We start from the raw sequence: 12,354 nt of genomic DNA on the forward strand, positions 1-12,354 counted from the left end.
AGCATAGTTTTAAATTGTTTTTTGGTACCCTGAAACAGCAGTACTCCTGACATTGTAATAGAATATACAAATATGCAAAGAAACTACTTTTTATTAAAAGACAAGCTAGCACAACAAAGACATTGTTCTATTTTTTTTTTATGTTACCCAAAACTTTGTGTGTCTTTGCTCCAGTTATTTAAAAATTCATTTAGAAGCATAAAAACCTTCAGCTCCTTTATTACAGTTAGGTAGGATACACTCATGGTTTCATGAATAATCCTTAAGACTTATCACCAACACAAGACAACCGCTCTAACTTCATCCTTTCAAAAGCAAAAGCAAACTTACTTGGAAAAGTGGTTTGGGTTAGTTTTTTTTTTTTACTGGTTAGATATTTAGCAGCTTTTCAATAAAGAGTTACTAAGTGAAATTTTAAGTATTTTCATTGTTAGATCTTGGGTGTTTTAATGTATATGGGCAAGGACCGATAGAACACAAACACAGCTGACATACTCAATAAGATGTGCTAAATCTTAATCATCTTTGTAGCAGCCTTTTGAGCAGATGTGAACAGCAATATTATACTTGTCAACACAGAAGAAAGTTATAATAGAATTTGATGCGTAAGAGATCTTGGACAAGATTTCAACCATATCAACAGACTCATATCTTTGAAAAGCTATGCAAAAATATTGGGAGGCTTGAACATATCTTGAAGATAAGTATCTTGAGATGTCACTTACTAAGTACATTAAAAGTTACCAAACTAAAAGACAAAGTTATTATAGCTTCTGTGGAATTCAGATCAGAGAGAGCAAAGAAAATTAGCTGCAAAAATTGGGTACAAGTGTTCCACTCTAGTCAGAGCAAGAAGTGACTATTACACATCCATGAAGAGAGGTTTAGAGGAAAAACAAAAAGACTTTAATTTTTCCTGTTCAAAATCGAAAAGCAACAGTTTCTGGAACATAGAAATAGATTGTAAGCCACTCACATACAGATGGTTGTAGAACATGCAAAAGCAGAAAATTAATATAGCATAAACATAAAAGAGCTCAGTATGGATGATGGGGCCCTTCAGTGTCACATCAAACCAGCAGGCAACGAGGAAAGCACACTCCACAGGAATAATTACATAGGCAAGACCCAGGAAGAAAGAGACTGCAACAAAAGCAAAGGGGAGGGTAACATCATTGGAAGTGAAGTACTGAGTCGTCAGTGGCAAAAAAGCACCTGCATCTTGACCAGACAGCAATTTCCCTTCCTGTCTTTAAAATCAGAAGCCTATGGCAACCATGGTGGGATGAAGCCAGATTATCAACTGCAATAACTAGACTGGAATCTTAAAAAAAAAAAAAGAAAGAAGAAATATTACATGAGCTTTGTCTCCTCAAACCATGGCTTTCACAGAGCACTGATGAAAGGCAACACTCTGGCTCCAAAGAATGGGTTAGCCAGCAGCTTCTCCATGGCCCACTATCAAGCACATAAGAAACAACCCATTATACTTGAAGATTCTTCATGCGCAGGCATGAAGCAGTGGTAGAGGGAAGACACCTTGGCTGATGTAACAGGTCTCAGCCCATGGTTCAGTCAGCAGAGAATCGACTAAATCAGGTTTGAGAGAGGTGTGCCCTACACTCCTTACCTGTATCTCCTGAAAAATCTCAGCCCCTTCCTTACAGTCCGTGTTTCCCCAAGTGTCCCCTCTTTACCCGCCCTGCTCCACACAGTAGCAGCAATAGCAGTTCTGGTCAGGGAAAACCACCCCAGCCTCCACCATGAAATAAACCACACAGTCCCAGCGCTACTCTTGCTCCCCTAGGAACAAGCAGAACCAGTTCAGGGATGAGAGCCAGTTCACCCTTGAAAAGGGGTATTTCACTTCCTTTGACTTGTTCACATTTTTACTTTACACTTTGTTTTCAAGCTCCTCCTGAGTGTGTATAGTAGCTGCTTTGCAACATTACAGATTGGGCCATAACACTCATTTCCCATATTAATCAAATCCTATACCACACATCCTAGAAGAGGGAAGCACACTCTTGGAATACATTTGATCAGGCAGAACATGTAAGACAAAGTGAGATACTAGGATTATAAGCACATTTAAACACGTGTCAAACAAATTACTTTAAATAATTTAAAACAATGCAACCTAAAAATAAGATTTCCATAGATCAAAAACAGGAAATTCACAAGACCTGCACAGAAGTACAGTGTGGGTATTCTACATACACTTTTCTTGAATTATACATTGACAGTGCTTAAAAAAAGTTAATGCTTCTCAACATTCCATACATGCAAATAATTTCATGGTCCACAGAAAGCACTATACAGGAAGAACAGGTATTTCATTGCTTGGTTGTAATGAAATCTACCACTGATGCTGCTGGCAATCCAAGTGCATAGAGGAGGAAACTGCAAAAAAATATAGTCCAATAATGTTCCATGTTATATCAAAAACATTTTAAATCAGGATAACCAACGGGAATACCTAAAGTTAGCTTTGATACAAAGTCTCACTGCAGTTGAAAGCAGGTTTGACCTTCTATTTCAAAGTTGTCTGCATCTTTTTGTATTTATTTTACCAATAAATACATAGACCCATACAAGAACAGTGCTTTAAGGCAATATTTTTTTGAAAGGAACAAACTTTTCCCTTAAGGTCTTTGTAGGGCAAACACTAAAATTAACCAAAGAATAAACAGTGGTTCATATGGTCTTGATACAAGTATTTCCACAGTAAAGTCTCTTTGAAGATTAGGGAACTGGAGCATCTCTCCCACAAGCAAAGGCTGAGGGAGCTGTGCTTGTTTAGCCTGAAGAAGAGAAGGCTGAGAGACTTTATAAATGCCTATAAATATCTTAAGGGTGGGTGTCAGGAGGATGGGGCCAAGCTCTTTTCAGTGGTGCCCAGCGACAGGACAAGGGGCAATGGGCACAAACTGAAGCAGAGGAAGTTCCGTCTGAACATGAAGAAGAACTTCTTCACTCTGAGGGTGACTAAGCCCTGGAACAGGCTGCCCAGAGGGGCTGTGGGTTCTCCTTCTCTGGAGATATTCAAGACCCACCTGGACAAGGTCCTGTGCAGCCTGCTGTAGGTGACCCTGCTTCAGCAGAGGGTTTGGACCAGATGATCCCCAGAGGTCCCTTCCAACCCCGAACGTTCTGTGATCCAAACTAATATCTGTTTTGATGCATTGATGGAACTCATGGTAAATTATCCAGAGTTACAAGTTCAAAGGCAATAAGGAGTGAGAAAAAAAAAGTAAGAGTGCAATTAAATATTTCTAGGCACTCAAAGGAGAAAGCTGGAATTTTTTTAATGCACTAAACAAAAACATAACAGGGAATCTCTAACCAGCTCATTAATTCAAACAAGAATTTATTCCTATCACCATAGCACAGTGCTACTAAAGATAAGAAAGACTGTATTTCAGATACATAATAAAAAAGAAAGAATAGTAAAATAATTAAATATTCAGTACAAAAATACTGCAGGAACATTCATAAAAAACTATTCTCTTTGAAATTGTAAAAAAAAAAAATAAAAAATGAACTGTTCATGTAACCACAATATAGGCTGCATAGTGGTCAAGTTTAAAAACTTTGTGGTATTGAAAGGAGAAGTGAAAGTAACTAAAAAGAAAAGTTAACTCTGCAAAGGAAAAAACGTAAAAGATAGGAAGAGTTTTCTGACCAAAGGTAAGCCTAATTTTAGAAACAGTACAGATACACTACTATTTTGTTCGCAAAAACTAACCAAGACAGTCCTAAGTCTTTTTTTGACCAAAGTCAGTGGTTTTGGTCTGGTTGGTTTGGGGTTCTGTTTTCTGGTTTTTAGTTTGGTTTTGTTTGGTTGTTTTTTTTTAAGGTGGGAGATAAGAGGAAGAGGAGGGGAAAAACACAAGCAAAAATTAACTACGACAGCAAAGAGGCTATTAAAGATATAATTCACACAGTTCTCATTCCTAAGACTAGATCCTCCAGCATGAAAGGCATGAAAAGTCTTTTCTCATAAACCTGAATTTAAAGCAATGAGCTGTTTGCATTTATTTTAGCTTTTACGTCTTTATGCCTCCTACCACCAGAGACTGAAGCATCTACAAGGCCGTGTACTTTATTCTGCCAATTCGCATTCTCCATGAGACAAAAAACAGCAAGGCAACTGAAACAAAATCTTAATTTCACTGAAATTAAACACAGTGAAAAGTATACCATGGTCAACACATGAACATGAGTTACCATGAGACTGCTTTTCAATAGCATTTTACATTTACCACCCTGGAGATTCTCAGGGAGCCTTGGTAGAAGCTGTATTATGGCTCCCTTATGCTGTAATAGAGTTTCAAAATATCTTGCAGTAGTGTTTCTTCCACTGCTCTGCTCCATCATAAAGCTTTGTGAAACTACAGCTTCAGAAATATGGCAGCCAAACCCTACTGACAAGCTCTAGCAGTGTATGGGGTGCAAAGCAAGTTACTGTATGCACACAGTAACAGTGCTGACAGCATCCGCACAGGGAAAAGTGGTCTCCCAAGTGATTTTTGAGATAAGATATGCAAGTGAATGATGACGTTTTCACGTGACTTTAAATATAAAAAATTGTACACACAATGCCAAAGAGATCTGTCCTACACTTTTTTATAACTAGTAGTACAAGAAAATGTGATCACTTACTCCAAAGGTAGTTTTACCAGGGCAATATTCAAATCCTACAGGGATTTAGTTTCTAATGAATATTTTAAAACATAGCCACATTAAAGCAATTACTTGAAAGAAAGCAACTGACACATCTAGGACATATCCAAAGCTTTCTTCAACGCCCATCATCTGTATGAAAGACAAGAGGAACAGAGATGCATGCAGTGGGATTAAGACTGAAGGAATGTCTCTTAAGGCTATGTGCTAAAAAGCCCACCTGCACACAAACAAAAGAGCAGGGAAAGACAATGGTGGGTGGCAGAACCCAAGTCATACTTTCATCTGTCTCTTTCCCAACTCATCACAGGAACCATTAGCCCATCAAAGGCTTATCTCTGTAAGTCCAGATGAACACAGAGGCACAACAGCAGGTGAGAGGAACCCAAATTATTGATTCAGAGGAAGGGACATGCTGTCCAGGCTCCTCCAAGGCTATCCCATCTGCCCTGTGGCCCAGGTCTGACAACCACCCCATGTCAACATGATCAGCTCTCCAGAGCACCTTTCAGATGAAAACGGTGTTACTCCTTAGGGGTAGAAGACACGTGCTGGGATGAAGAGGAAGAACATTTTTGGATTGTGCGAGACATACTTTGCGATGATTAAGGGAAGAACCAAAGGCAGGGAAAAGGATGGATCTCAGCAATTTGGAGAGGAACAAGCACAGGAAAACGATAGCATAAGGGGCCAGTTGTATGTAAACAGTTTGTTAGTTGGTAGACTTGTCTGGCCATGCCCTGTACCCAACCAGCACAGTCTGTCCTACCTTATTAAATTGTATTTTCAACTATTTTCCCGAGACACTCTACTTTGTGTGCATGTGTGTATGGAGGCCCATGTGTCAGCAATAGGATCAGACCATGAGTCAGAGGGACCACACAGCAGCAACTGGAGAGACCAGAGTGAGTGAACTTCAGTACCAGCAACTGGAGTAGGACCTCAGGTCCATGGTGCCAGCAACTGGAGTGAGTGAGGGTGGCGAGTGAATGATCACTAGCAACTATGAAGCTGGACTAGCCACTGAATAGGTGAGGTGGCCTGGGAGCAGGGGAATGAGTATCTGTAAGGTCAAGATGAGAGCAGCAGCTGGCTAGAGGATGGATAAGGGAAGTTCTGAACAGCTGCCAGAGAGACCATAGGCTTGAGGAAGGGCAGCGGAGTGTCAGCTGGGAAGTGCACCTCTGTCTGCATCTTTAAGGGATAGCCACTGCGGGAGTTTGCATCTACAGGGGTGAGGGGAATCCTCCAACTGATGGGAGATTTTCGTCTGTGTGTGCAGTCCATGTTTCTAAAGACAAGGCCGCAAGGGGAGCTGCCTATCAGGGGGACCAGTGGAGCCCCACTAGCTGCCAGAGAGCTCTGTGTGTGCATGTGCACCCACGTGTCTCTCCGTGAGCGAGAAGGTTTGTATCGGCAGCTGCAGTGGGCCTGCAGCCTCAGGGGCTCCCGTGACCCAGATGACAGCCATGGGAAGTCTGGGATCCAGGGGCCAGCAACCAGGTATTGAGCTCAGGAGCCCACCTACTGTACATTTCCCACTAATGGAGCTTCATCCTCATCAGCCAAAGAGGGTAACAGGATGACACCCACTGTGCTGAGGGGACTGGAACATCTCCCCTACGAGGAGAGGCTGAGGGAACTGGGCTTGTTCAGCCTGAAGAAGAGAAGGCTGCGAGGAGACCTAATATATGCTTATAAATATCTGAAGGGTGGGTGTCAGGAGGATGGGGCCAAGCTCTTTTCAGTGGTGCCCAGTGACAGGACAAGGGGCAATGGGCACAAACTGAGGCACAGGAAGTTCCGTCTGAACATGAAGAAGAACTTCTTCCCTCTGAGGGTGACGGAGCACTGGAACAGGCTGCCCAGGGAGGTTGTGGAGTCTCCTTCTCTGGAGATATTCAAGACCCGTCTGGACAGGGTCCTGTGCAGCCTGCTGTAGGTGACCCTGCTTCGGCAGGAGGGTTGGACTAGATGACCCACAGAGGTCCCTTCCAACCCCGAACATTCTGTGATTCTGTGTTGTTTGTGTTCATCTGTGTGGACTGCCATGCATATACATACACACTGCACGCACGTGTTTGTGCAGGTGCCTACTGGAAATGCACTCAGCCTTGCTGCTGGTTGGACCTGGGGGGCAAAGAGCTTCAGCAGCCTTGCCACGGTTCAGCAACAGGATTCATTTTCCCCCTTACATTTTCCTTCCCTCACAGAACAAAGGATTTATTTCACCCAACAGGGCTCACACATTCATAGCCAACTTGCCAGTAAGATCAGATATTCTTAGCAAAGGAACAATTTTTGCTACTTAAAATACTAGAATCATTCATAGAGTCACTTAGGTTGGAAAAGAACCGTAAGATCATCGAGTCAAAATAGGCTTAAAGCCCACAAACCTGCTATCACACATTACACAATGACTCCTTCACTGTTTGAAACTGTCGACAGTATTTTAGACTTTCTCAAAATACACAGAAAGCCATGATACATAGTACTAAGGAAAGAGATAAAATGACAAGTCTAGATAAGCAGCATTCACCCCCTCAGAGTTGATTTCAGACTGACTGCAAATTGGGTATCAGAGTTTGAATCGCCAGTAATAAGAATAATAGCTGCAAGAGCCAAAATGAAGCAACCATCACAGGATGAATGGCAAAGCTTTATTTGGTTCTTATTTCATAGGCTCTCTATTATTCCACTGAGAGTCTATGAAATAAGAAAGTGATTTTATGCACACACCACAGACCTAAAAATCAAAGTTACAAAAGAGATCCACAATACAAACCTGGCTCATCACACTTTCTGATCAGGTCCCTAGAAAGTACATCTATTGGTGCTCTCATTTTGATCTTAGTGAAGACTTATTATACCCTTCTCTGTAAGACAATAGTGTCTATTGAACTTACACACTTGATCATGCAGGAATCGATGGATTAGCTATTGCTAGACTAATTGCTGGCTCAACGGTTTATCAAGACGTCACCTCCTAACAGAGCTGCTATGCACACAGGAATGAAAGGTATTACCTCCCTGCTATCCTGTCTCCCTTGTCTCCCTCATCCCACTTTAATTAGCGCATCAGATCATCTATTGCTATATTAAGAAATTCCAAAAAAATAAAATCTAACACATGCACGCATAACCACATTCATGATCACTGAAAGAATTCTCTAGTTTTGCCAGTGCTTCACTCCAGTCATGATTCAATGCCTTTCTCAGCAACAGAGAACAGCCAGTCAGGTAAGAATGGGACATCCATGGAAAAATCAGATGCCATGGAACGGTATCAGCTACTACTGAGGGAACTAGACTTACTAAGGGAATTCTTACAGAACTATCCATCTTTGAGGCTGTTAACAACTGGAAGTCATGTTTAACACAAAACTGACATATGCAGGATGCCTTGTCAGCCAATAAATTCAGTATCATTCTTATAAACACAGATGCTTTATTTGAAAGCACAGTTTTAATTGCTTTATAATGTTGAATTTGAACTAAATGTAAAAAACAAATACAATAGATTCTCAATCATATTTTACTTCAAGTTATTGTTGAAACTGACAAAACTGAGGTGCTTACGCCCAGTTTCCAGTTAACTGAACAACTCAGATTGAAGGTGATTAACCATTTGCAGACAGTAGCTCCCAGAATAACCCAAACAGAAGAAAACGGGTATTTTCTGAGAAATGTAACTAACACCTCTGCTTTGTGAATGTGCTTGGAATCAACACCTGCAGCAGCATCAACTGGCATGGCTGGTCTTATTATGATCACAGAGAGGAAGCGGGTACGAAATAAGGGAAATTATTTAGCAGCAGAGGTTACCTACATCAAGGACAGAACATTACATCAACTGGGTCTTATCCCTCTTCTCCATATCCAGACTGAAGCCCTCAGACCCAAACAGGCAATACAACAGTAAGCGCAAGGTCAATAAACCATAACGAATCCTAGAAGGTTTTTGTAGAACAACTTCCAACAGTGTTTAACGACCCTTTTACTGAGATAATTTGGACTATGAATGTTGGTATCAATTCAACTAGCAACAGCTGTTTGTTGTATTCAAATTAGATATGTAAAATGAGAGTAAAAATTTATTTTTTACTTTGCATATAAAGTGTGTTTCCTAATGTCCATATTTGGAGCAGAAGTTAGCACGCAACATCTTGTAGGTCTCAAAAGTTAAAAGTTGCTGTGCACACTGCCCACATATCTAGCCAGAAGGATTTTATCTAAAAAAGGATGCTAACCATATCCATAGTGGTGGAGCTAATCCAATATCTCTTCACTGGCTGAGCAACCTAAATTTTGTTAAATACACAAATGCTGTGAACATAAGCTGTGTTTCTTTATAAACACTGTTTAGACTGTATTTACTGCAGTGATGGGACCCCAGCATTTAGAAAAAAATAGCAGCTCTACTAAATTAGCAGGCAGCAGATGGAAGAATTAGTTAGGTTTATACAGGATACAAAAGTTACGGAAGTGGGCCTGTCATAACCAGGAGGAGTTTACAGCTGAAACATTATCTGAAGTAATGAAAAAAATTCCTAGAAGATTTCACAGAAAAGCTATCCTTTTTCAAGGCAGGAAGTAGTACAGCGGCTTGATACACCTCATGATATACTGAAAAAGAAACAAAGGACTAACGTTCCTTCATCTACCACAGCCTTTGATTCCTTGACTTCTTTCTTTTTCATTCTTGGAGACAGGGTTTACCAGATTAGACCTAGCATGCAACAGTCTGGACCCAAGCTAATATATCAACTCCACAGCTACATCATACCATGAGGATCTGAGGTTTCCAGCACTACCTCCGAACCCTGCACTTCAGTTTAGTGCACTGCAGAACAGTGATGCCTGGAACATGTAAAACATATAAATCAAGTCATGCAAAATCCTCTCACATTAAGGTTAAAGCCAACAGATTTGATGCCCTTGAAACAAGAATAAGAACCACCACTGAATCTCTTCATATTCTGTTTCTTCAGCTGTACAACGCACAGCAATCTACACCGATTTCATAAGACAGAAATAGTAAAATATTATTTGTTTTCTTTACCACATGAACAGCAAACCTTCCACCCAATATAAGTTTGTGGAGTATATACTACTGGAGGATTACTAGAGGATATTACTAGTCATTACAGGAAAACCTTTATTCTAAAAGAATAGGCAACCCAGTATCAAAGTCCTGACTACATGAAATGTGTAGTTTGCCACAAATGAAGTATCTCTACTTTTGCTACCTCAACATGAAGAGACAGGATTACAGCTTATTCTGGTTTAGCCTAAACTGCATTACTGGAAGCAGTGAACAGTCGTCTTCTGTCATGAAGCAGCAACACACACATATATGGACCCTCAAGACACCGATGACAATCACTAGGCACAATATATTAGAAGAGTTCTGATATGAAATATACAGGTATGCAATCTTCACTTCCTGGCTGAAGGCATAAAGACAAAGAGTATTGCTTATAGCTCTGCTCTTTCTCTAGATGTCCTTCTCACTCTGCCTTATGAATCTGCTGGACAAAAAGTACTTCCACCCTCAGTTTTCAAGTTCACATATTTTTGACTGCCCACTATTTACATACTCAGTAAACACAATTTCACATCTGGAAAGTCTGCTTAAGTACTACAGCATAGCTTAATCTCCCAGACATTTTGCCAAGTCATTTTAGTCACAGAACCCAACAGCACAATCATTAAAGTCTGCTGTAATACACTGATGTAGACACATGACAAAGAATCAGTAGGATATTAACAACACAGGAAAGGGAATACGAAGTTGAACAAATCCTATGTCTTCATTTGAAGTAATTATTATTCTTAGTGGATGGGGAACACACAAGAGAATACGAGTTGCATCAATGTATTTTAGTATCTCTGCAAGTAAAAGCAAATCACTATTTTCCCTTACTTCACATAACTTCTTTGATCTTATTTCCAATGATTCTGAGTCAACGACCTCTTAACATCTTTTTCCTCCTCGAAGCTCCAAAAAGATTAAAAAAGTATATTCTTTCTCTGACAGTCAAATTGCTCTACAAGATTAACTTCTTACTATATGAGAAATCCCACTGGTAGCAGTAGAGCTTTTAGTAAAAGAAAGGCTTGCATAAACCAAGATACACAGAAGAATCCCTTCCATTAGCTAACTTCCTTTTCCTAATACACTCAGCCTCCCAGAGATGATTTTACTTTTCTTGAGAGCAAATCATGTAACCAATGGCAGAAAATTAAAAGTTGCAAAGTTTAGGCCTGTGCACAGTCACATCTTGAATGCGTAGAACATTTCACTCTGAATCGTGGTTCTTTATACATCAGAAATTATAAAACCTTTCTTATCTTTACAGCAATTGCTATGAAATTGGTCAACATGAATTTATGTTATAAGTAATTTTAGTATACATTTCATTTTTGTCTACATAAGGTACCTTTTTAATAAAATTCTGTTAATATGCCGGTTTTTTAATCTTTATGAGCCTTACAAACCACTTGTTGGAACATGGAGCCCTTGACATAGGAATCTTATTTTACAGATGAATAACAAGTAGATATCTTAGTTATTATCTACCTGCAAGATCACTGTGGAAACAAGCCGGTTTTCTGTCTTCATAGTTTGTAAACAAAGAAGCTAAAAGAAGCATGCATTGACAGTGTAAAAAACAAGGTGTTCCTGAATTTAGAAGGGATTTGTCACTGAAAGTAGACAATTCATTAGCAACTCAGGAATAATCCAACACAATTCAAATATCAAAAAGCAGTCTGCATTTTAGATTCTCAAAATGTTGCTAACCTACCTAAATTAAGAAAAAAAGAAATCCCAGTCATTGTTATACAACACTGTATTGGTAAGAAACAGACTGCGAGTAATAAAACATAAACATTTTGTAAAACATAATGCAGCAGAGAGCAAGTTAACATGCAAAAAATTGCTCATGAGCAGAAAGGAAATACATCATTTCTTTCAAAGCTGCAAAATCAAGTAAACCTTCAGTTTCTTAATCATCTCTTAGTACAACTTTCCCCCTTGTCAAAAAAGGAATTTGGAGAAAATACCTTTGCTAGTTTTCGTGCTTGCTATGAAGCGTTAAAAACACTCTGGTCTCATCCACGTGGAAGTTGCCTAGGACTCAGATACTAAACCAACAGAAAACTCAGACAGAAGGACAAAAAGTGACAGTGGGAAAGCATATCCGTTTTCCAAGATGAAGTTGCAAGCGAACTAAATACCTACCTTTAAAAGCATACACCACCGCGACATTTGATTTTTTTTTTTTTTAACTGTCAGCCTTTTACTAAACAGCTGCATTTCCCTTTAAAAAAAAAAAATATATATATATATATGGACAATTTGGTACTACTTTGCAGGTGACTTTTTAGTCTGTGAAGGGGCCTTCAGTATGGTCGGAAAAATTTAAGGAGTGAGGAAGAAGACTGCTTACTACAGAACTATCAGGCTCTTGGTCCTTATTCAAACAAACACAATAAACCTGCTGACCTATGATGGCTACCATTCTAAGTTATAAAAGTCCAACACAATAAGGAAAGGGGAAGTGCAGCAAGGCAGCAAGCTAGCCTCTTCAACAAATAAACAAAACAAAATCCACAAAAACACACAGCAAGATCTAGTGCATCCAGACTCTAACCCTTACATGA

At 39.8% G+C, this 12,354-nt stretch overlaps 1 protein-coding gene across 1 annotated transcript in view; it reads right to left on the reverse strand.

Moving 5' to 3' along the window:
* Positions 1-12,354, reverse strand: part of DIAPH3 (diaphanous related formin 3) — a 266,117-nt gene that overhangs the window by 241,772 nt on the left and 11,991 nt on the right. The gene's annotated exons all lie outside the window — the stretch shown is intronic.

The sequence above is a fragment of the Opisthocomus hoazin genome, chromosome 1, assembly GCF_030867145.1.
Source record: "Opisthocomus hoazin isolate bOpiHoa1 chromosome 1, bOpiHoa1.hap1, whole genome shotgun sequence".
NCBI lineage: Eukaryota > Metazoa > Chordata > Aves > Opisthocomiformes > Opisthocomidae > Opisthocomus > Opisthocomus hoazin.